This window comes from Rhipicephalus sanguineus, chromosome 1, assembly GCF_013339695.2.
Source record: "Rhipicephalus sanguineus isolate Rsan-2018 chromosome 1, BIME_Rsan_1.4, whole genome shotgun sequence".
In the NCBI taxonomy this organism is placed as follows: Eukaryota; Metazoa; Arthropoda; class Arachnida; order Ixodida; family Ixodidae; genus Rhipicephalus; species Rhipicephalus sanguineus.
Genome location: NC_051176.1, coordinates 246,924,543 through 246,949,587, shown reverse-complemented (window position 1 = coordinate 246,949,587; position 25,045 = coordinate 246,924,543). Strand labels below are relative to the sequence as shown.

At 49.9% G+C, this 25,045-nt stretch overlaps 2 protein-coding genes and 1 long non-coding RNA gene across 3 annotated transcripts in view; 1 reads left to right on the top strand and 2 right to left on the bottom strand.

Annotated features, from left to right (window-relative positions):
* LOC119376275 (mitochondrial import inner membrane translocase subunit Tim21) overlaps nucleotides 1–9,825 on the bottom strand; it is a 115,137-nt gene extending 105,312 nt beyond the window's left edge. The window contains exon 1 of the mRNA XM_037646189.2: nucleotides 9,680–9,825. The gene's annotated coding sequence lies outside the window, so the exon portion shown is untranslated. The remainder of the gene's footprint in view (nucleotides 1–9,679) is intronic.
* LOC125756359 (uncharacterized) overlaps nucleotides 1–25,045 on the top strand; it is a 277,981-nt gene that overhangs the window by 78,429 nt on the left and 174,507 nt on the right. The gene's annotated exons all lie outside the window — the stretch shown is intronic.
* LOC119376262 (BTB/POZ domain-containing protein Tiwaz) overlaps nucleotides 1–25,045 on the bottom strand; it is a 127,800-nt gene that overhangs the window by 21,291 nt on the left and 81,464 nt on the right. The window lies entirely within an intron of this gene.

Below are 25,045 nucleotides of genomic sequence, written 5' to 3'. Positions count from 1 at the left end.
TTTGTCATGCATGCATGTCACTTCTGACATCTGCCAGCTACGGCTTCGCGACGTTTGCATCATGTCATCTGCGCAGTAGAAGAATCACAGAAGAATCACAAGGGGGGGGACACACATCTTGCCATGGCGGCCATTTTGTTTTTCGTAATTATAGGTTTTATTTTTATTTATATAAAAAATAAGCTCATGCTTTGAAATAAAATGGCGGGTAGTTTGCACTAAGTCGCGCAAAGCTTGGCACAGCGAAGCACGGGCCCGTCGTCGCTCGTATTCCCCGTCAACCAACGCCTGCCTCGTCGAGATGCGCGATACCCCGTCGAGATGCGCGGCTTCCTCCTCGGGAGTACGCAGCCAGGCTATGCGGAGGTTGCGCGGGATGTCTCCGTCGGCGGGCGTGGCTTAGCTACTGCGCATGCGCGGCTCGGCCAGGTGGTGCGGTATCTGGTCGCTAGACGACGCGATGCTTGCTTCCTCTTTCTTTCTCTTTTTTTTTCTATATCTATACTTCTTTGTCTCTCTTTCGCTGATATTCTCTGTATCACTTTCTTTTTCTTTCTCTCTTTCTCATTCTTTCCGTGCTACTCTTTACTCTCTTCTCTCCTCCTTTCCCTCCTCCTCACGCTCACTTCCCTTTCCCACCCCCTTGCTATACAAGGCTATGCTGTGCTCTGCTATCTTGCCTGGATAGCCGAGTGGTTCGGATCGAGGGTACGGGGGTTCGAATCCCGCCTCGTGAACAACTTTTTTCGGCAAGAATTTTTCTCTTTCTTTCTTTCTTTCTTTCTTTCTTTCTTTCTTTCTTTAACTAATAATCATAGTGTGAGCACAATATTCGCAGCATTAGTCCATCTTCTTCACCTGTATTTAATCATCATCACTGTGAGCGTATTCTTCGTTCGAAGGGTTGGTCGGGCGACTCTGCCGAAAGAACGTTGTCGAGACCACAAGCGTGCTGCCGTCTTGCAGAGTGGTGGAGGTGCGGGGTGAGCACAATATTCACAATACCACCTCTTCTGATCGCTCTTTGATGACTGAAGAATTAATTATTTGTTAATTAGCCTAAGATGCAATAGTTGCCAACATTTCAAAATTCTTCCAAAAAGAATCAAATATAAGGGCGCGATTGCCAACTGTGGTGACGTCATTGCAATGAGGCGGAATACATATATCTAAAACCACTCGTGCGTACAGTTTTGGGTGCTTATTAATGAATTAATACGGGGCCGTTTCACCATGACGTCCTTCAGAACCCACTGCTCAGCTTTGATACATAAGAGAACATTTTAATTACTACCATAAATGATTAATTGCCACGAGGAAGAAGCAAGGTGGTAGAGGCACGAATGGTGTGACGAGAAGTTCAAGAAAAGAAAAAAACGAAGAAACCTTCCGACGCCGGCAATTAAACCTGCCCTTATGGGTCGTAGCATGTACCCTAGCCAGTAGACCATGACGGAGCAGCTCGTAAAGATGCTGACGAGTGATTTCAAAGGTTAGGGCGGCATTAAAAGTATGCACGTGTCTACGCTCACCATTGGGCTGTGGCCGGAGCCGGACGTCGCTAGGAAAATGATGCTTGCGCGAGGTGAAAAGCAAGCCCGCGTAGCCTTGAGCTGGTGACGCCCTGATGCACCGTGTTATAGAGTTGCTTTCATTCGACGGTTCCTGAAGTTGCTTTACCGAGACTGATGCTGTGCCACAGTACGTGATGTAGAATAGAACAGGAGTAAAAAAATATAGAAGTGCGGGGCAGAGGCAAAGGAGGGAGGGGGGGTGGTGTATACCGAAATCGCACGTTACGCTGGCCCCGCTACTCCGCGCATCTGATCCACCTGTGATATATGACCACATCCGGTCCGCCGGTGATCTAACGGTCATTTAAGAAAGGCCGTAAGTACGTGTTAGTTAAAACCGAGAAGGGTAAAGAACCGGAAATATATACCGGGTGTCCCGGCTAACTTGGACCAAGATGTGTGTATATAAAAAAAAAAAAACCGTGTGCTCTGGGAAAGTTCTACCTTCTGTTTAGCAGTGGCAGTCATGTGTACATACAACCTGTATTTTCTCATGACTAAGCACTAATTAATTAGTATAATTAGCCAACTTTTTTTTATTCTTGCTCGAATGGGTAAACACTTAAGTTGTAGGCTGCCTCAAATCACACTTTATTTTGTGCTATATCTGCCTGGTTGCTTTTTCCGTGAAAAAAAAACAAAAACAAAAGCGCGCGAAACACGCCAATATGAAATAGACGCTCACTCGCGCGCCACTACACAAGCGCTTCCAAGCGTTCTTTGATTGTTACACGGCGTTCGTTCGTTCATCGCCGCATTGTAGAGCCAGGGGCTTCACGCTCTCGATGATGGACGCGTCAGTGGCGTGTTTTGATGCGCGTCCATCAAACAGCGTGAAGCCCTTACAATGAACGAACCGCAGCCGTTGTAACAATCAAAGAACGCTTGGAAGCGCTTGTGTAGCGGCGCGCGAGTGAGCGTCTATTTCATATTGGCGTGTTTCGCGCGCTTTTGTATTTTTTCTCGGAAAAAAAAAAAAAAACGACCAGGCAGATTTTAGCACAAAATAAACGCTTGACTCTGGGGAGATTTGAGGCAGCCTACAACATAAAGTTGATATTTTACCGATTCGAGCAAGAATAACAAAATTGGCTAATTAAAGTTAATTAAAAATTAGTGCTTAGTCATGAAAAAATACAGGTTATGTACACATGACCACCGCTAATAAACAGAAGGTAGAACTCTCCCAGAGCGCATGGCTTTAAAAAAAATCTTGGTCCGAGTTGGCTGGGACACCCGGTATATTTCCACAGCTGCACGCACCAACGGCGCAGCTGTGGAAACACCACGTGTGCGCTTACGTAAAGATCAGTTGTTCGAAGAAATGACGTTATCGGAGATAAAACAAACGCCGAGGCATTATGGAGGAGCTTTTTGGGTTGCAGCTGGGCATTCGAGTAGCCGAGTGGAGGGAGAGAGGGGTCCAAAATCCTCCCCGGAAATTTTTAAATTTTGCGCGTGTATACGCACACATACGAACACACGCATTAACATACATAAAGGGTCATTAACCCCCTCCCTCCTCACACGACACATTAGCCCTGCCCCCCCCCCCAAAAAAAAAAAAATTATGCCAGCTTCGCAGTGGTGCCAAGGCTGGAACGAACAGCGGAACTGGGCAACCTTCCTTAATTGTTTCTCTTTCTTCTTTTCTTTCTTTCTATTTCTCTCTGTTTCTTGCATCTTTTTTTTTATCTGCGTCTTCCTATTTCTTTCTTTCTCTCTATCCATTTCTTCTATTTATTCTTCTTTCTCTCTATCTCTATTTATCACATCCTCTCCCTTTCTCTATCTTTGTTTCTCTCTTTCTCTTTTTGTCTTGCTCTCTGTTTTTTTTTATCTCTTTTATGTGTCTGTTCTTCTGTCTCTTTATCTCTTTGTCTGTCCTTCTATTTTGTTATGTCTTTATTCCCTTTTGTATCTCTTTCTATTTTTCTCTTTCTTTATATTTCTGTCTTTATCTATAGCTCTCTTTCACTTGTTCATTTTCGTTTAACGCTCGCACCTGCTGTACTCGGTAGTGGGGGCTTTCCGAATTCCTGTGGCGCACACCCGCCCGAGGTTTTTTTGTTCGCGTTGGAGAGATTGCATTTAAGAAGAGAGGTTCAGCGCAAATCAAGACGGACCACAAAGAACGGAAGAGACAAGCACTGGCGCTTACTAACAACTTCTTTATTCTTCTCTCAGCATCGCACACGTGTGCCGCAACTACAATGCTTGCATGCGCACGCGTAGCGTCGTATTGCACATGTGAAAACACAGACACCTAACCAAGATGGGCACGTATAAATTCATATTCTGAGGGGTACAAAGACATTAGGTATCACTGATACAATCAGCTCCCTCTTTCTGGACGTGGTATGCTTCCAAGGCAAGCCGCGCATGTTCATTATTGCATCTGCCGAGAATCAACGTCTCGCGAAATGGCGGAGCACAGTTGTGGCAGGAGTTAAGATGGGCAACAAGATGTGCTCCTTTGTCGACATTGTCGGTTGCTTTTTGCGCATGTTCCCTAAATCGCTCGTTTATGCAGACTGCGACCGGCTTAAACAGATACGCTGCTAAAATTTCCGGCTACGCCACTACAGCTGGGTGCAGCTGTGAGTTAGTGACTGCCCTGTTTTATTTTTTGTCTGTACGCCTTGCCCTGCACCCAGGCCCGCAGCCAGGGGGGGGGGGGGCGCCCCCCCCCCCGAAATTTTTATGATACATGGTGTTTTGCCGAAAAAAATAATGAAAATAGGCGTTTTTCTCAAATAGTCAGCAGTGCCCCCCCCCCCCCCCGCCCCCCGAAAAAAATTCCTGGCTACGGGCCTGCCTGCACCACTACCCTCATTGTGGTTCTATAATGGTCACTGTCTGAGTCTGATTTCTCCCTGCCAACGAAGGGCGAAGTTGGGAAGAATATGATGGAATTAAAGGGGATCTTATGATGTTCACTGATCTCAATAAATAAGAAAACACACAGCGCCGGCCGAAGTAAAAATGTATTCGTAAAAAAAGACGTTTCGGTTCCTGCACGGGAGCCTTGTTCACATTGAAAGCAAGGGCGGTGAAATCATTTATAAGGTCGTCCTATCACTTGTTTCAGGCAGTGCGGATATATCGAAGGAAGATTACCGCTGCTCTTGTTTAGGTTGTACGAGGTGGTCTGAATCATCAAACATTCCAGATGAAGCCGTGGAAAGAGTTGCCTTTCCGTGACGATGATGGAAGCATCCTCCCAGTTTATCACATGGTAAATGAGCCCAACTTGTTCGTCGAGGGCATTGGCTGTCACCTTTTTGTCCCTGACGTCATTATAGTGCTGTGGTAATCTTGTCTTGAAATTTACGGTTTGCAGTCCGCGCATGACACCTGGAAAGTTCCCCCGGTATAATTTATCCTTAACGTTCGTGAGACTGTTTTCGAGTTTCCGCACAGGGACATCTGAGACCTGCACATCGCAGGAGCGTTCAGCTCAGCTCTTCGATCAATCATTGTGTTTGTCGCCATTACTGCTGAAAAGCACCACGTCATCCGCAAACCGAGAGTTGCTGATATTCTCCGTTAATATCCATTCATATTTCGCCCCAATGAAGTCGTTTGAATATTATATGCACAGTTGCTATTCGTCAATGATTTGTTGTATGATTGTCGATGAACACATACGTGCGCACTCACTGGCACTATTTTGTGGTTGTGCATATCGCAACTTTCACGGCCTAGAGAGGGCGCTAGTGGAAATCCAATATGGCTGTCGTTTAGGGGACCGTGCCGACACCGCCTGAGAGTGTGTGTCACTTCGAACCGCGCAGTCATTCGGCTACAGCCGTCGTTTTGTCACGGCTTTTTTTAGAAGGTCGTTGACTCTTGGATGTATTACATCGCACATTGGGGGTTCAGAAACGCGTGTGCGGTGTACTTTTGAAGGAGGAGATGTTTTGAACGCCGGGCATATCATTTGCTGTGGTGTGAAGGAGTGCACAGCTTCGTCGTACAAGGATTATGCCAGCAGACTTTCCAACTGCGGAATGCCCACACGAGCTGTGGTTCGAATTCAGGCGCGACCAAACGATAAAGGTAAGTCCACGTACTGTACTGGCTTGTTTACCTTCCTCGTGTCCCTTTCTTCGACGGGGTATCTCGCCGACTTTGCGTGTGTGACCGCGCTTATGGAAGTGTAGTTATTTTTTTTTACTGCTGATAGATAGTACAGAAACACCTGTTGCTCACCGGGCCCGAACGCTGCCCGCGAACGAAGCGCTTGCTGCTGATGCGTGTGGTATGGAGTATATGCACACGGTCGTTCGCTCTCAGATCATGTGAGCGGATGGCTGCGCTCTAGAGGATCAGTTCGTCCGAGGCGCCTTGCACGGAAGCAAAAGTAGCACAGGTGTAGAGCAACCTGAAGCTCCTGCTTCTTGTCCTATTTTCGCTTCGAAGCAATGGCGCTCTGAAGAGCCCAGCCATCCTCTCGCATGATCTAGCTAAGAGTGAACGAGCGTGTACCTACAGTCGCGACGTCGCTGTTCGAACCCTATTATCGCTTTGCACGGCAGAAACTACGCTGCTTTTATGCGCTTGTAAACAAAATGCACTTTGTTGTATTTGACTGCTGAAGCGGGATTTGTGGGGTAGAACAGTAGATGACACATGCTTGGAAGCACATTTCATCACCACAGAAACACTAATTTCAAATCGAAATCTTATTTCCATCATTTATACGTTCACAGATAGAGGACATGGAAAATAAATCTGCCAGTACGCTGCTGCACTAAACCGTAGCCCCACGCAATGATTGGCGTGTGTGCAACAGAAATAAAAACCAGTCAATTAACAAATGATGATATGTGATCAGTGCAGAATATAAGTAAAAAACCACAGTCTACAAAAGAAGTACTTTGATGACAAAAAATTCGATGGAGTAATCCCCCACGCAGCTGAAATGCCGCGAGTACAATTTTTTTTTTTTTTTCTTGCAGGGTCACTGCTCGTGCAAAACAGGAAACCTCGCCTTTGACGGCACGGCGTGTGCACTGCGGCACGCAGGAAATTTTGTGATTCTTGTACCTCTTGCCCATACTGAGGAAACAATAAAGTAAATAATTGCCACTACGACTCGCAGTACCTGTCCGACTTCAGTAGTTCACTACAGCGTTCAGAAAAGCCGTCGTTAAACTCGCCATCGACTAAAAATAAAGCACCAGCGAACCGCCGAAGTGGTGCCGACTGAACGCGGGAATGGGCTGGCTGCGTGGGCATCCCCTGAAGGACAGTTCTGACGGCTGCCGCATGGCGTCGCTACCATCTGTGAAAGTTGCGATAAAACATATCGTAGTCCAATGTTCGTTTCGCCAGTGCACTCGGCCTGGTGGCGTACGCGTTCCGCCCTGCACTGACCTTCGCTGTCTTACAAAAGCATATGCCGAAAATGAGACAAATCGCGGAGACTTTGCATTCGGGTAGCTGACGCAAATGATCAATTCGACATTAACGAAAGTCGTAAGGAATTATTTCACTTGCCTCACCGCATTTGTCTGGCAAGAAGAAGACGTTTGCAGAAATTACGGGAGGCAGTTAACGTTAATCCTTCTGCGAATTTGGCTGTCTGCAGCACACAACCAACACTACCTTAATATATGGCATTCAGGCCGCCACTGCCGTCTGAGCCTCGGTTAACTTTCAGTTCAGTGCACCTTAACGACGTAGAGTGTCAAACATTTATGTCGCGCAGAAGCACTCTTGTAGTGAAAATCTAGAAAGATCCTTCGCCATCAGCAGGACGTCGATGTGTCTCACAGAGTCCACCTTCCTCGCGCCGCGTCTGCTCCTTCCTTCCTTCTGTCCCACGCGTGCGCGAGTCTAATGCAAAGTTGCTCACTGCGCAGATTCCCCATCGTTTAATGCGTTGTACCTGCAACAATGTAGCACACCGCGCACAGCTTCCGAGTGCGGCATAGAATAAGGAACCGCCCTGTCTGCTTGCAGACCTGGTATCCTTCCCTCCGCGCAGCCTTCAGTGTTCAGCGGCGCTGATGACAAAGGCGCTTCTGACAGCACATCCTAAGCTAGCTTCGGCTATATTGCTATTCGCAATTCGGCGATGAAATTCAACTCGCTGATAACGCGTGGCGCGTGAGATGAATAAGCCATTTCTGGGAGTCAGGCTGGTCAAGCCGAGATACTGGTTTGGCTCGCACGATGAAGTGGCCGCGTTCGGTAGGACAGCGGCGGGCGATTGCGACAGTGCTTTAGAGCCACGGCGTTGCGAGGCTGCCATCACGCTGCCGCTTTTACGCTTTTATGGGGTGTCGCGTTTCCTGTCCTCGCGGGCCGCGCCTTCACAGCGACGGGAGATTTGGAAGCATAAAATCGAGGAGGACAGTGTCGCGATCTTGTGCCGTGCTTGCCGGCTTTTTGTCTCCCGTCCCTCAGCGACGGTAATGGCGGGGGAGCGAGGGAGGGAGGGGGGGGGGGCACCCCGTGCGGTCGCGCGTCAGGCGCCGATAAGGCGCTACGTGCGCGGAATGGCGCGCGCCGCGGCCACGCCTGCGAGGGAGCGCGGCTCCGACGCCTCGGACCAGTGCTGCGCGCTCCTCGGGCGACGGCTCGTAATCAAGTGTTTGCCAACTGCGCCGTGATATTTCACTCAACTGTTTCTTCATTGACAGAGGGGCTGCCCTGCGAACAGCTCAGTCGGTTCGGGAACAGGTTTATGCGCCCCGCGTGGCGGCAAGCGACCTCGGTTATGATGCACATACCCCTCCTTGTTTTCGTTTCTTCCTTCATTCGATCCAGTGTACAATTGACGCGGGCGACTTGGCCGAGAGTGGCGGAGGCCCGGCGGTGCGTCGAGGATGCGTCGCGATAGTGCTGTATCGGCGGTCCATTCTTGCTCGATCCGGGAAGCTTGTCGCCCTTATACACACACACGTGCCATCCGGGGCCTGCGGCTGACCGACGCTCGAAGAGACGGGCATCTTGTCGTCGCAGATATCCGCGTCGCATTTTATGGATGAAAATGAACGAAACCTGCGGGCGCCGCATAAATCAATCCGCTGGCACTGAATTCCTTCCGCGGTCCATTTTAGAGCAGCCACCACCGGTCAACCGGCAGGGGTCACGCAGACACGCAGCGGTCGGCACGCGGCGATACCGCGCGCGCCCGCGTTGTCCGACCGCACGGATTCGGCGCGATTTGTTCGCCACTGCCCGCGCGCTTATCGCCTGCCTCGACTGTTCGACGGATGCACGTCTTCACGACGGGGGCGCGCCGTTCTGGATGGAAGCCTGCGCCGCGGCACATGTTCGGTCAGCGCCTTATAAATGCCGAGCCTACAGGTGTGCAAGGCGTGTATTGTCAAAAGGCGAAGCTTTGGCTCGACACAACATCCAGCTTGATAAGTTTATGCAAACGGAGTGCTTTGAAATGTGAAGTTCAAGTCATCCGTGCCTTAAGCCTGAAACATGTCCTGGTTGTCATCAAGTTCCTAAAGAACAGAGGACGTAGTGCACGGTTCATCTTTGTTCTATGACCAGTCGCTGAGCTAATTGCTCGAAGTCTCAGAATATGTTCTGGATGCCTCGCTCATCATTAACATAAAGAGCCTGCAACCTGCTGTTTAAATAGTCTGCAGTCTTAGTCATACTTAATCAGGCAACAACTGCCCCGCCACGGTGGTCTAGTGGTTATGGCGCTCGACTGCTGACCCGAAGGTCGCGGGATCGAATCCCGGCCGCGGCGGCTGCATTTTCGATGGAGGCGAAAATGTTTGAGGCCCGTGTACTTAGATTTAGGTGCACGTTAAAGAACCCCAGGTGGTCGAAATTTCCGGAGCCCTCCACTACGGCGTCTCTCATAATCATAGCGTGGTTTTGGGACGTTAAACCCCAGATATTATATTATTATCAGGCAACAACTGCAAAAAACCAAGGCATTCCTAAAAGTCACTGTCTGCCAGTGTCAGGCATATATAGTACGTAGTATAGATTATAGTTGTGCTTACAATGCAGCATTTTGCACTGCATTTGCAGTGCTTACATTGCGAAGTCTCTAACGCATGCATACGCGCAGCATGCATTAATGCTGATATGTGCGATAAGAAAGCTACGTGTATACTTACTTTCAGTGGCAGGACGCTTCCTCTTCTGAACCATGCATATTGCAGCGGAAGCGGTGAGGAAAGCCTTGAACTTGCCGCACAGCGATCCGGAACAGTGACTTCTATGCCATCCTGGGCCACCACACAGGGAACGCCGATGTCTGCGTTTTAGGCTATCGAAAACTTGCATGCTGAAGAACACCAGGTGGTCGAAATTTCCGGAGCCCTCCACTACGGCGTCCCTCATAATCATATCGGGGTTTTGGGACGTTAAACCCCAGATATTACTATTATTACTGCATGCTGAAGCGGCCTTCTTGCCGATGAAACAGGGCTGTCCTTCTGGACCACAGCCGAAACGACCAAAGCGGCCCGATTGCGTGTTAACAAGAATCCAGCATACATGATTTTTCGAAATGGGACCAAGAGAGACCCCTTCCGGTAAAAGCTGCGGGTTTTTGTTTAGCTCTTCAGGAGGAAAGGTGTTATCAGAACGTTGACGATTCATGTTTGAAGCATCGAGTTTTAAGGCAGAGAAAGCCGTACTCGCGCCGCAAGCTAAGTGGGACACAAGTGCAACAGCTTACATTCATGCTTGTGTAGAAGGTGCGAAAAAAAAAAGAAAAAAATACCTTCATTACGCGTTATTTCGGACGTTTGCTTTTTCCTGGTGGTTTCATGCGCTTCCGTAGTAATTCATTTCAATTTTGTATGGAAAAACTAGTAATATGATCTGATTTTTGGGGTTTCACGTCCCAAAACCACGATATGATTATGAAGGACGTCATAGTGGAGGGCTCCGGAAATTTCGACCTCCCGGGGTTCTTTAACGTGCACCTAATTCTAAGCACATGGGCCTCTAGCATCTCGCCTCCATCGAAATGCGTCCGCCGCGGCCGGCATTCGATCCCGCGGCCTTCGGGTTAGCAGTCGAGACGGAAAAACTGGAACCTTACATGATTTCTTATGCTGCACTTCTGAAGAGAGCATGTTTAGTCGTCTCGAAAGCAAACCTTCCATTTCGACGAGGTTGGCAGGATTTAAGGAATCGAATTAACAGCTTTGATGCCACGTTGTAAAGGCCGAATTCTGGCCTACATTCATATGTAGCACCTGTTTGCAGGGAAGCCTAGCACTCGTAACACTTGTCTCTAGAAATACCTGCTTGAGGGCGCGGGTTCGATTCCCTGCCACGGCGGCCGCATTTCGATGGGGTTGAATTGCAAAGAACATCCATGTGCTTACATTAAGGTGCACGTTAAAGTACTCCGCTATGGCGTGAATTATAATACTTATTATTTAGAAGTACCTGTATTAAAAACTTGCAAAGAAATTAAATGCTGCTCCCGATAACTCACCTCCGCATCGTGTTCTCACACAGTCGTGCTATGCAGTCTGTACACCCGTTGCTGCTCAAAGAAAGTAGCCGCACGTTTCCACCTTCCTGGCACAAGCTGAGCAAGTTCGCTTGTCGCATTATGGGAGGAAGTGTGCACTGCCAGTCAAAAGTAACCTGGCTGTACTCTCTCGGCTGCCATGCGTTCCACATCAGTTATGCACGAACTGGTTCACGTCAGCTCAGCAACACTGCAGTCCCGTGCTCGTAAAGAACGAGTTCCGCCGCTTTTGCACTCGAAGCCTGCACAATTCCCGCTGGTGCTCAATAAGTAGGGTTTTTCACGTCGCCCGCGCTACAGAGCGAGCGGCTGCAGCGTGCAGGCGGTCGTTTGCTGGCAACGGTCAAGAGTGGTCGAATGGAACGTCTCGAGCTGCAGCTTTCAGAAAGAGCCGCGACACGAGATGGAAAACGGCAGGCACGTTAGTCTGGAAGAAGAAAAAAAAACACAAATAAAAAGAAACAAAGTTCTATTTCCTATCGCACACTGGGGGGAGAGAAGCAAGAGTGAAAGAACGGGACTGTCGGACTTGGTATTTGGAAATCCAGCGCTGAGGCGTGGAACAAGGAAAGAGGCGAGACACACATTGCATAGCGCACATTGTCTCTCGTCTGACCGATGAATTTCCATGTTTGAAACTATGCTGGACCAACTGGGCGAAGTATTGGCCTCGAGGAGTTACGGAGTCGCCCTCTATCGGACGCGCTTCGATTGCGTGCTAGGCAGGATACCGCCGGCGCGCTCCCCATAGGTTTTGCTGTCGGCGCTCTACAAAAACACCTCGCGGAAGCCTTCCAGGGCATTTCTGTAAGTACTTTCGAAATGAACTGTGTTCTTTAATGTCACAATACTTATTTTCGACGAACTGAAAGCACAAGATAGTCTACAGTCGCTGTCTCTTTGCAGAAAACCGAGCACCCGCTTCACACTGTCACCGCGTTGGAGACCCCTAAACCGGCTTCTTGCGTGAAAGGTGACTCGCTGAGTGCAAACTATGTGAAATATCTCGTTAGAGTAGACTGCCTGTATAAAAAAACGGAGCATAACAGAAAGAAGCCTCAAGCCAGCGATCGCACTGGTTCGCGACAACTGACGGTGCCTCTGCATGTATGAGCGTCTGCATGTATGTTCGTACTGATGGTTTCGCTTTTGCTACGAGCGCGTTTTGGCCCCGCGCTGTGAACTTTAGGCCGCAAAATATGAGAATTTGTGAATAAACAAACAACTACTGCTGCGCGGACACTATCAGAGCAGTTCAAAAACAATTTCCTTACAACTGCGGCTTCGGTGCGCATGGCAACTTTGTGATCTGCCGTCCCGACGATACAGTGTTTTTTTTTTCTTTTTCGGTCTAAATTCGGGTACGTTTCAATGTCATTTCACAAGTTGTCTCGCACTGCGTATTGATCGGTCTTCTCAGCGAGCAAATGCCGCTGCTTCTGTTTCTTTATTCAGCGCATTCGTTTCGTTTGGTGCTCACACAAAACGTGAGGAAATGCGACGCCTTTTTTTAATGCTCCTTAATTATCGTTCCGTTTGCATTCCAGTGAACTTGCCGCTCTCTGTCATCAACAAATTCATAGACCAAAGCTTCACCACTTCGAGATTGCTGGTGGAAGAAGAACCAGTCTACGAGACCGAGCATGTAGTAGCATGCGACACCTAGGAAAAGAAAGAAAATACAGTAACGTTTGCCGGACTTGTTCTGCAAACGTCGGCTGTGAACTAGGACCCACATGAACTTGAAATAGCGGTGAATAAAATAGAAGTTATTGCAGCAACCAGCAGCCGCAAAACAGGATAGTAATTATTTGGCGAGTACCCCAGCAATTTTGGCAGCAGTGTCGTGTCTAACGCCAACAGGGTGGCATCTTTCCCACGTAAATAAATGAGGCTCCAAGTAAATACATGGGGTTGGCCGGTGGGCCGATCACGGAGGCAATGGAAAATTTATGTAGCTTATGAAGCAATGCATGCCTCATCAAATGGGAAGGTTGCCCGTCGGCGTCCCGCGTCGGCGGCGTCAACACGAGTGATGCAAAAAATAATCGTCACGTGATGGTGTCACCATATGACGTCATCATGACGTCACAGATCGTCAAAATAGTAGCGTCATTATGACGTCACATAATGTGACGTCACATGATGACGTATTCACACGTCATGGTCGCTTTGCATTGCGTCCGTGATCGGTCACGGAGGCCGTGCAAAACCGCGTTAGGCGCAGAACGCTTTTGGAGGGGGGCGCGGGAGCATCAGTACATTGACTGACAAGAAGAAGATGGCTTTCGCCTTCTAGTCATCTGTAACGAATGCATAAGGGACCCTGTGCGTTTTTTTTTAATTTAACGTATCTAAACAATGACTTCCGCATCTGCAGCCGATTTTGTGGACGCTGAGCACGGGGCCGACGATCAAGAGGTCGCATTGGAGGGTTCTGAGATGGCATCGCACGTGGTAAAAGGTAGCGCTTTTACCACCCTGTGGCAGATAAGCATCATTTGCCGGCGGGAAGCGCGCGCGAGCCATCGTCTCAGTGCGCGCTGTCTGCTACTCACCGAACATCGCAGGCCCGACGCAGTAACGAAAGTGTTCGTCGCGGAAGTGCTTGTTGCACACAAGACTCGTAGCGGATGGCTACTTGCCGGTTCTTAGCTTTACAACCCATGCTTCACGCTGTTTCTTGTCCCGCGGTTACCAGTGCAGGCTGACACTGGGCTCCTTTGCGTAAGCGCGGCACTGCGGCACCGAGCGGTAGCGCCCCATGTTCGTCGCCTTCGGAGGCAGCCACTCTATTACAATGGTTTCAATTGAGTAGAAAATGAGAGCAAACTTCCGAATTCGAACAGACCGCAGCGCATGTGGGACTTGAAAACTCGTTTTCAAAGCACGCGGCAGTGCGCCACAAGCAGCCGACGCGGCCGCTGACACCACGTGATCCTGCCAAGCACGTCACGCCGACGGTGGCGCCGGCGTTTCCAGTGGTGGGCCTCGAGGCCAATACTTCGGGGATATTTATATATACACAGTTTAGAAGTCACTGCGTTTGTCTATATGTAAAGGACTCCGGTCGTTTAGCCCCTGAAGATTCTTAAGAGAGCTTAGGTCATGGGCTTCACTCATCAGCTGCCGACGATGGCGCAGCCGGGCGGAGAAACTGTCGGCACCCGCCTGCGTGTGCCCACAAGCGCTCACCGCGAAGCGTGCAACAGGGCCGAACCAGGAAGCGAGCGAGCGGCGCCCTTTCACTGATTGCTATTATTCCTGGCGAGCATGCCGTAGGGCGAGCCGCGGGCATGGCCGCTCAGCACGATCCTCGAGCATGGCCGCCTTTTCTCGCTGCGGCCGGCGCATGGGCCGCGCCGTGATTTACGGAGATCAGCGCGATGGCCATCTGCCGATGCGGCCGGTTTATCGGCGCCCCATCGGCCGCTGGTCAGAGCGTCGGTGGCCTTCCTTCGGCGCCTCCCACCGGATTATCGATGAGATATTGGCCGCGGGATGCGGCGGTCGGCACGCATCCTCGGCCCGGGATCCTTGATGCGGGGCGGCGATATACGCCGGGCGCTCGGCCGCCCCGGGCTGCGCCGACTGCGGAGGTGCACGACGGAACCGCAGCCCAGCGAGACTGCGTTCGTGGGTGCGGGGGGCTTGCCCGGAACGTCGTCGGTGCCCTTGCCGCGTCGGCAGTTCGCGCCTGTGAGGCCGCACGCCCGCCGAGGAACATGAACAGGACGTGTAAAATAAACTGTCTTGCCTTTCAACACGGCCTTAAGATGTCTAGCGTAGATACGTAAAATGTTTTGCGGAAAGTTATACAGCGTTGAGGCCAACAGGCCACTAGACCCAAAGAAAGCTCGGAGGAGCGGCGTCGTCTCTCTTGTGTGAAACAAGGCAGTTTTTCGATATGTCAATTTATGCGCACACAAACGTGTAATCCAGCGCAGAGTGAGTTAATCACCGGCATCGCGCCGACCATATATGTGTGGTGTTTGCGGAATCCCCCGTCGTTCTGTAGGCGGCTTCTTGATCTCAGGGGATGCAGTTGCCTCGTCAGCTATTTGTCGAGTTACTAGAACAACCTGGGTAAATGAGGGCAAGCCGTCATTGGAACGCGGGAAAAAAGAAACGAATGAAATTGTGAACGGTAAAACGAAGCAGGGCAAAAAAAGAAAGAAAAATAATAACAAGAGGCCTAATTTCGTGAGTTAATGAAGGGATGTATGTTTACCATACATCGATGCAGCCCGTATAATTAGTCCAAGCTTCAAGGCCCCTTTGCAACGCGGGCGTGCATAATTGGATGAAAATAACCTTCGGCGAAGTTCCACGGAGTGCGGACGTCACTACAGGATACGCTCATAAAACGTGCGTATACATACAGTGTGACACATCGTTAAAGGGAGCACTTTCATGGGAAGCTCTCACTCTCGCAGCGTCGTAACATGCAGTGCAAGTGCTGCAGCTAAAGCTACAACAAGGCGCTGAATAGGTGTGCAAAACAGTGCCACCGCTACCGACTAGAGGCCCTGCTACAACTGTAGAGTCATCTCCTACGAAGCCGGGGCATTACAAACTTACCAGAGAAGAAAACTCACACGTGCTTTATACACTCATGTGTCATAGTTAATGGTGAAGCGCACTGTACAATGAATCCACGAATCCTCAAAGGCAGGGAGGGAGTAGAGATGTATCGCATATATTAAGTAAAGACGAAGTGTGTATAGATAGGGAGACCCTCGAATATCGCCCGGTAAAATCCAAAAGCCAGTACGTTAACAGACTTGCCGATAACCTTCGTTGGTTTGCCGAAGCAATGTTGAAGGCAGGGATATCACTTGCCGAGCTTCGGCCACCTCACGCGTCACACTCGATGAACACGCATCGAGCACTAGACAAGTGACGATGACTGAAATGCAAGTTCACGGGGAAAGGATTATAGGTGCTTAACCGACCTTATACGTTAGTCATCGAAGCGCAGTCAAATTTAAGCTATACGCCAAAATTACCTCCAACTGTAGTTGCGCCGCGCACCTGTTTTATCCTCACCCCGTTTTTACTAACCCCGCAGGGTATACCATCTGAATGCAGCGTTTAAAAATTGGCAACGTTGGCGAATAAAGTCCATCGAGATCAAAGCCCTCTATTCCCTTCTAGCTGCGCGCCTATATTTTCTAAGCACGCGCCGAAAAATTCTCGCCACCCTCTGAACGTGATTATGCTTCGGCGCAAAGTCGCGGCCCTGCTCTTATTTCGGGTTTCCATGCCGGCCAAATGAGCAACTCCCCGGCGCACCCTCGTCATTATCTCTTTACTTGTGAAAACGCATCAGTGAATGAACCGGAATAGCGGATCGAGCGAGGCAGTTTCGCGGTGCGCCTTCGCGCCATTGTGGGAATACGCGAAAGCGAAGATTCGCCGAACAGAAGAAAGCCACCGAGCGAAACAAAAGGAAGCCTCCGCAACGAGCATTGCATACATTCGAGGTGCTTCGGCGTTTTCTTTTCTCTTTCCCATGAATGGCGCCGAAGAGGGGAAAAAAAATAACGAGACAAACGTGCCAGACAAAGTGCCGAGCCAGAGGAAGAACCTCGCCGAGTGCATTAATTAGGCGCTGCGAAGGATAATTGTTTCACTGAGCTGCTCTTGACAATGGCACGATGGGGGGCTCGCACTCTCCTTTGCCGGGCACTGAGGAGAGGGCCCGCGCGAGCCATCGATGCGCGATGAGGGAAGCACCGAGAGGAGGGGTTCTTATTATACGGCTCCCTTTTTACGGAAGCCGCTGCCCTCACAGAAAGACCGTTCTTTGTACTCACCGTACAACTTCTTTCTGCGGAAATTAGAAAAAAATAAAAGAACATAACTGTCGCTGTTTTTTTCTTCGGGCGGCTAGTAGGATTTCGCGCCTATATTCTCGCCCACATCGCAGCGGCGCCGCTTGCCGCGAACACTTGTTTAGAGCACTCGCTTTTGTTTATATATCCGGATCACGCACTGTCACCAAGGAATTGAAATTTGTTCGTCATTTGTCTCGGATGCGAAAAAGAGCGTTAGTAAAGCCGAAAGAGCTGTCCTCTAGTTTCATGGCCAGACTCGTACGCAACTAATTAAATTAAATTAATTACTTGTAATCAGTTACTATCCTTGGTACTTGTGTAACGTAACGACTCCTTTATATACTCGGCAAGGATCATTGTAACGCAATAATTTCTTTTTTCTTTTTTCAGAGAAGGAGTACATGTCACAAGTTATACGTATAATTGGCAAAACCAACCCGCCACGGTGGTCTAGTGGTTGTGGTGGCTCCCGAGGGTCGCGGGATCGAATCCTGGCCGCCACTGCCGCGTTTTCGATGGAGGCGAAAATGCTTGAGGCCCGGGTGCTTAGTCTTATGCGCACGTTAAAGAACCCCATCAGGTGGTCGAAATTTCGGGAGCCCTCCACTACGGCGTCCCTCACAATCATATCGTGGTTTTGGGACGTAAAACCCCAACAATTATTATTATACATCAGCTCCTGATAAGATATCAACTAACGCAACGGGGACTGAACTTAGAAACAACTCAACTCATTAATACTTATAAAGAGTCTAAAATTTAGCAGAACTTTTGTATAAGGCGCATGGATGTAGGAAGGGTGTACTCTGAGAAATATAAATCAGAAATGCTTTCCCTGCATCAGTGGAGGCCAAAATCCCTGCGAGCATGCCGAATGCAGCGCCCACAGCTTCCAACTTTTTTGTCTGCAATTACCCCGCGTTGTGCTTCAAGTCCACCATCCTTTCCGAATCGTCACTCCCGAACTATGAACAGAAGATTATATAGCATAAAGAACTACTGAGCGAGACAGAACAGTGCAGGGAATTCGAGGCACCGAATCGCAATGTCATCGTAGAACGTACGCGCTGAGAAATCTCAGCAGCGCACAGCAAGAACGCATAGGAAGCACGCTTTTGTCGGGCCCATCGTATAAGGCAGGAAATGAGAGCGGCATCGTCCGAAGAGTGCGACTTTGACCTGGACTCCGGGGCGATGTCGAGGGGGAGACGCTCTCGCTAATCACAGTCCTGTCTCCCTGACAGGAGCGGCACAAAGGAGGGGGCTGGCGCATTATCGTGACGGGCACCCGCGGTCGGATTATGCGACCCGTCGGTGTGCGCGAGACGGCCGGCCGGTGTCGCTCCGACCCACGGGAGCGCGCGCTGGGCTGCCGCAAAAAAATATTTGTCGGCCCGATCGCGCACGCCTGTCAATCTGGCCGAACCCCCTGCCGGCCGTGGTGCTTGCGAGGACAATGACGTCGCGAAACTCGCTCTTTCTGGGCTATGAAGACGTCTGCGGCGAGAGGAGACATCTTAAGCTGCTCTCGCAGAGGTGCGCATGGCCGGAGGGAAAGGGAGGCGGACCCGTGCGCGACAAGTCGCACGGACAGCACGCGGCGGCGGTCTCATGGCGCGGCACGTTTGGCGGCTGCTGCTTGGGTCAGCACCCCTTGCCTCTTCCTTCCGCGGCTCCCCGGACAGAGGATGGCACTCAGGAGTAGTGTTCTCAGGAGTGACGGGATGACTCCATTCCACGCGGCGACACGGCGTGCCGAGAGAGAGAGAGAGAGAGAGAGAGGGCATGCATGGCCGGAGCCGTGCGCACGAGGAAGGAGAGACCGCGGTGCATTCGCTTTACCTCCTTCCAAGGGCTCGGCGAGCGTCGCGCGAGACAGCTGTGAGAAAACACACCGCACTTGTTACAGGCTACTTGTTGGCGGCTATATAAAGAAGGCAAAGCAGAAAAATTAATACATAGAAAACGTTAGTACACACAAGCAGATCAACCCTCACGACATATTTCGAGAGCTGACGTTTTCAGACGAGCTTCGTGTGGCTCTAGGTCCCCGTGTGCTCTATCGGCAGCAGATGTGTTTGTACTATCGTCCGCGCTACACATTATTTACCTTTTGGTCGTTTATCGCTTCCCTCGTTATTACAAGCACGCTGAATATAACGAGAGGTCGTGACAAGATGGATAGCGATGTTTCGCCGTTCTCACCTCATTTTTCGCCGGTGTATACACATGCATGGACGCACACCGACTGCTATGATGGAGCGCTGACGTGGCGTGGGATTTCATCTTTCGTGACAGAAAATGGCGTGGTGCCACAGAATCGTCGATGGAGTATATGTCCAAAGAAATGTGTACCCGCTCGCCAGTGCATAGCAAGTTTCTGGACAGTATACCCTGTAGAAGACTGTGAGCACAGAGTAAACGGAAAACCGTTTTCAGCGTTTGAGCAACGTATACGTACAGATTCTACTGCAGTTTCACATCGCGCGCTTCGTCTGTTGGTCGAGCGGAACTCGGCCTGCGTTATGTCAAGGATCTGACTCTCACGGAACAGCATTGAAAGAAATTATACCTTACATTTCTTATATTATAGCGAACTCGATCTACGTAAGAGAATCGACCTGTATAAAAACGGGAATCAAAAGTCTGAAGGGACCCCGTATGACTTGGCGGTGCACGATTAAAGTGCGTCTCTACCGATCGTACCTTGATGCAATATAATCGATAAGCGGGCGCCAGTTAAGTTATCCATCGCAAATTACTCCGATGTACTTAACTGATTCTGCGTGCGGAAGGAGAGAAGAATCAAGGAAGAAGAGTAGTTGTTATACATGCTGATCGCGATATCCGGTTCGCTACCCAGCGCTGGGGGAGAGAAAATGTGAGGATAATGAAAGAGGAGAGATTGCACGACTATTTGGAAGTCCACAATACAAGCGCGAAAAAAAAAGAAAACAAAACAAAAACACGCTCTGGTAACCGCGGTGAGACCACTTGTGTATTTTCCGGGTATGGAGTGATGGTAAAGAATTCTTCGACTCAAGGCATATCAGCACCACACCTTAAGGTGATATGCGAATGGTGATCCGTCACTGGGCCCGTGATACAAAAATACTAGAACCGCGCATTGAATAACATTCAGGGTCGTGTGTAAGCTACGCAGCCAAGTTTCTGGATTACTCAAACACGCCTGGAAAATTTTGCAGAGTGAGCAAATGCCTTAAGCCGCAGACATCCTGTGCCGGTAGACACTGGAGTAATATTAAAGAAAAAAAAAATGAGAGCCTGTATTTCATAGCAAGCTATGCGGCTATGGGTGGGTCTTTACATAATCTTTTGCATTACACATTAGAATCGCCGACAACGCAAGCCGCAATAACTGTGGCCTCGAGGAGACGTTGAACATATCTTGTGCGACTGTCCTCAGTAGAACCTTTTCAGAACAAACGCTCGTGGCTGCACTATAGCGCGTATTGACGACAGACCACTGAGCCTTCAGAAATCGGACCCCATAAGCCGCCGGAACACAGGACCACGATTGCGTTATTGCAGTTCTTTCGAACAAGCCGGCATGAACGACTCTATAGTTACTGAATAGGGTTACCCTCCGCTGGGAACAGCACGAATTGTGTGCATGTGCTCCCCTCTTTCCCCGTTAACTTTGTGACCCCCCCCCCCCCCCAGAATTATAGTGTAGGATAACAAACCGGATATTTGTTCTCGTTAACCAATTTCGTTTTTTCTTCTCTCTTTCTCGCTTCATGTTGCCGGCTGCTGGAGTCCAAGTCAAACGTCGCGTGGATTTTCCCGCCATTTTGGTCGCACTTTCGTCTGTGCAAATCGTTACGATATTCAGGGCCCCCCTTTGCCCAGTACAGGGTAGCCAACCTGAGATTTCCCCTAGTTAATCTCCCTGTTTTTCCTCTACCCTTCTTTCTCTCTCTCTTCAAGAAAAGACGTAATGAAGCTCTATGATTGACCTTGATTACTTCATGCATGAATACAACGGAAGAGCGCCTTCCGTATGCTGCCAAATAAATAATCATCGGTCCATAAGTGCGGCTGACGTATATCTTCCGGAGGTAACTTTCACCGAGCGAACATCGCAAGCACGCGGTGGGCGGCGGAGGGGGCTGATCATACTTTCCCGCGCCATCCGGGCAGTCGGAACCGGTCAGCAGCAGCAAACACATCCAAGCTCGGCAGCGTGCAGAAAAGTTCCCACCGGCCCCCTCGTGAGACCGCGGCCGAAGCTGACAGGGGGCGTGGCCGTGCAGGCTGCATCGGCGCGGTCACGAATACAGTGACAGCCGCGGCTGGCCTGCGGGGATAGCGTGACAGACAGCCTGGCTGCTCTCTGCGCCTCAGTAGCCATTGGCAACAGTGACCTTAGTCTGGACTACGCGGTATGCACGGTGATGATGCTAACAGCTCTGTATTTGCGCGCGCTTTCTCAGGCGTCTTTAAGACAAGCGCGCTGTCTGCAATGAAGCATCGCGTAAGGTTTGGGCGGGCTTCGATCAACACTGACCTCCTTCCATGCTTCAGTAGTGATGTAGCGCCGCCAAGAAATCAGCAGTCGCTGCCGTTAGGCCCATGACGACACCCAGCTAACCAAGTTAGGCGATGCGCTGCAATAACATCGAAAATTCAGGTGTTACTGTATACAAGCATACATGAATATACTCCGGGTGGACTATCACGATACAAAATGTAAGCGACAGCTGTTGCAGCGCAGGCTTTTCACAGCGTGGGATCATCATCGCGCTGTTGGGCTCCAAGAAGCGAGAGCAGCGCTTATTGGGCGATGTGCGCCGTGACGAAAGCGGCCGGTGGCGATATTTAATGATACACCGAGTCCGTGCCGTCGGCGGTCCCAAGATACGCACATTCTGCGAATTTCCTAATTTCGTCATTCCACCTAATTCTCAGCCGCCCTCGACTGCGCTTCCCTTCCCTTGGCGACTATTCTGTAACTCCGTATAATGGCATATCACATAAAAAAAGCAAGGAAATTTACGCGTGGCAGACAAGTTAAAACAACGCATAACGGTGTCAGAGCCGCCACGACCGAGTGTCTGGGCAATATAGAAAGAGTGACGGCCTATATGCATGTTTAGAAAACGCTCTTAGGTGATGGACTTCTGCCCATCGACTTTTCACTGGTGAGCGTGTGGAGCAATGACTTCTATTTATACGTGACGCTTTCAGATACCGTTCAAAGCGTGACATTGCGTTCTTGCACTGAGAGGCATGTACTTTGTTTATTCGACACTTACTCTCAGTGAAGACTATTTCGAAACGTGATATTCTGCAACGTAATTGCGCCCCGTAAATGCGAATACTGAAGGAGAGAAGTATAGCTTCATTCGTTTAGAGATACTTCATTTTGACAGATGCTGTCGTCCCGAGAGCTCTTCTCATCATTAACCAGTCGCATTATACAATGCATGTACTCCTTCGCTGAGCTATCTTTAATTTTCTCGTGTATAACGAGCACCCGTGGGTTGCACACGACCTTCATGAAACAAACGATAAATACAGCTTGCGAAGTGGAAGCTTTACGTGTACTCGGTAAAAGAAACTAAACAACGATTGACGACGAAATGTAAAAAAAAGAAGGAGAAATAACGTTACCTGAGAAACGATTATGATATTATGATAAACAGCCAGGAGCTGCAGTACTGAAGCTGAACTGCTGGCTCGCTGTGGCAAGGTTAAGCAGTGGGCAGCGAACCACCAAGTCAATCATAAAAAGGAAGAAGAGAAAAGATCGGTTGAAAGTTATAGAGTAATATCTTCTTGCATGGGGGTGCCTAGAAGCTCCGCAAGTGTAAACTATGAAAATTTTCTGTTGCTCGAAATTGTGAACTGGCGTATTTGAGCTGTACGAGAGTATATACGCATGATATCGCATGTCCTCCGGTAACAAGTTGGTATGCTCGAAGTCCCTGGCATGTTCTGAAAGGTGCACGCCTGCGAAGAGATATTGAAGCAATAAGTTTCCGGCTGCCAAAGTTCGGGCGTGTGAGCGAGATCTCGCGTATTGTCTCTCTCGGGCTTCGCATGAGCGAAGAGCCGTCCGCGGTGCCTCCCGCGGAGAGGGCCCTGTCGACAGCGGGAAGGCACAGGTATCACGGGCCCATTCCTTCTGTCTGTTTCGCTCCAACTTCTTCCGAGGGAACCAGTTCGCCGAGAGAGCACCCAGCGCGTCCCTCGCTCCGGGGCGCCCGCGGCAGCAGCGACAATGGAGGGCGAATAAAGCGGAGGAGGGGGCGCCGAAAAAAAAAAACTATTGCCCCTGCCGCACTGACAGGGTCGTCATTGAAAATAAAAACAGGAGAACTGGTGCGCTTGTCTCTGGCGGCAGCCAATTACTCGCGGTATGGCGAAGGGATGGCTTCGAGGCCCCAGGCGCCGGCAGGGTTCGCGGACCTCCGGCGGCGAGCAGGTTCCCCGGGGCGCGCGCGGGGGAGGGGGGAAGGGGGCGCAGGTGTCCTTGGAGCCCCCTCGGGGCCAAACAGACGGCGTCCCCCGGGGGCTCCAGTGCCTCGGCGCCCACCACAGCCGCGGGCGAGTGGGCGCGGTCCCCCCTCGCCTTCCTTTACCCGTGGGCCACGCGCGCACCCGCTGAGCGCATTCTCCGAGCAGCGCTCGAGATGAGCTGATTGATTTGGACACCGGCCGCGGGTCAGGGCGCGGCGCAGTACGGGCCGCACCGGATGCCGCCGCGGGAACCGCGCCCGCTGCCATTAGTATCAATAAATACAAGCGCGACGCACGTGCGCCCGCGGCAGTCTGTGTCAGTGCGTGTGCGAGCGTGCAATACGCACAAAGGCCTCTCCGACGTCGGATGAAAACCAGGAGCGCCTATTGGGAACGAAGGTAGCAGGTTGACAGCGTGGAAAGTTCAGTGCGCGCTCAGACAAGGTAATCTTTTCAACGATTCCGCGTTTACTATGGTCCGCTTAGCAATGTTACAATGATGAACGCGAAATTTTTCAACCTTACAAAAAAAAAATACTGCATGAACAGAATACGAAGGATAGTCTAGTTATTACGCTATGAAGAAACGAGAAAATGGGTCGATTTAGACGGTAGAAAATTCCTCTAAATTAATGTATTAAAAAATTTCTCCATTTTGCTGTAGTCCTATGTACATGCTAAGAAGAATAGAAAAAAAAAAATTGGCCGCCCGCCATCCCGCCCTGCGAACGTGAATGTCCAGCGAAGCTGCATCAAACACCACACATTTCTATTGGGGGGGGGGGGGGGGGGGATGTTTTATTGTTACTTTAGAGTAATAGTGGAGTGATAATCGCTTTGTGGTCGCTGTGGTATTAACCGTGATTGGTTCCGCGACCATTTTCAGCAAGACGAACTTGTTTCTTTCTTAGAGCATTGTATTCACGCTGTTCTTCTGGTATCTTTAATTTCCGTGGTCTACCCATGGCAGCCTTAGAATGAACTGAATGGGTCGTTAGACGGGTCTGTCTTTCATATATGAAAGCGGGAAACACACGCGGGGAGAAGGAGGGGCCGTTTGACGTCATTCGAAGCCCTCGTGTCAAGTGCAAAGCAGCTGCAACCTAATCATTACCGGGAACGCATGGAATGATGTTCCCATTGTTCACAGGCGCCTTATCATCCAGCATGCAGATTTGATGCTTGTTTTGTGGTTTTCTTTATTGAAAGGAATAGTGAACTCTATGCTGTATATGCCCTAACTGCAAAGAAAGATATGCCACTCAGTGGTTGAAATTTAGTTGTGTCGTTGCAGTTGTGCACGAGTCTACAGCGAATGCGTTCGTCGCCTCGTCTGTCCACCTATCCGGATGCCCTTCCTCAGCGTCCGAGGTGAAAACACACGAAACGCGTGCATCTGCAGAGGAGCACGCGAATGCGAGCGTCTGTTGGTGGTTTAGGGGCTTGACATGTCGTTTTATTGCGATAGCAATTATACGGACACTCTTGGCTTTTTCTGCCATCGCCGTCATGTCCTGATATATATATATATATATAATATATATATATATATATATATATATATATATATATATATATATATATATATATATATATATATATATATATATATATATATTGTAATGACGAAGAACGCACAACGGGGCTCTGGCGCGAGAGCAGGA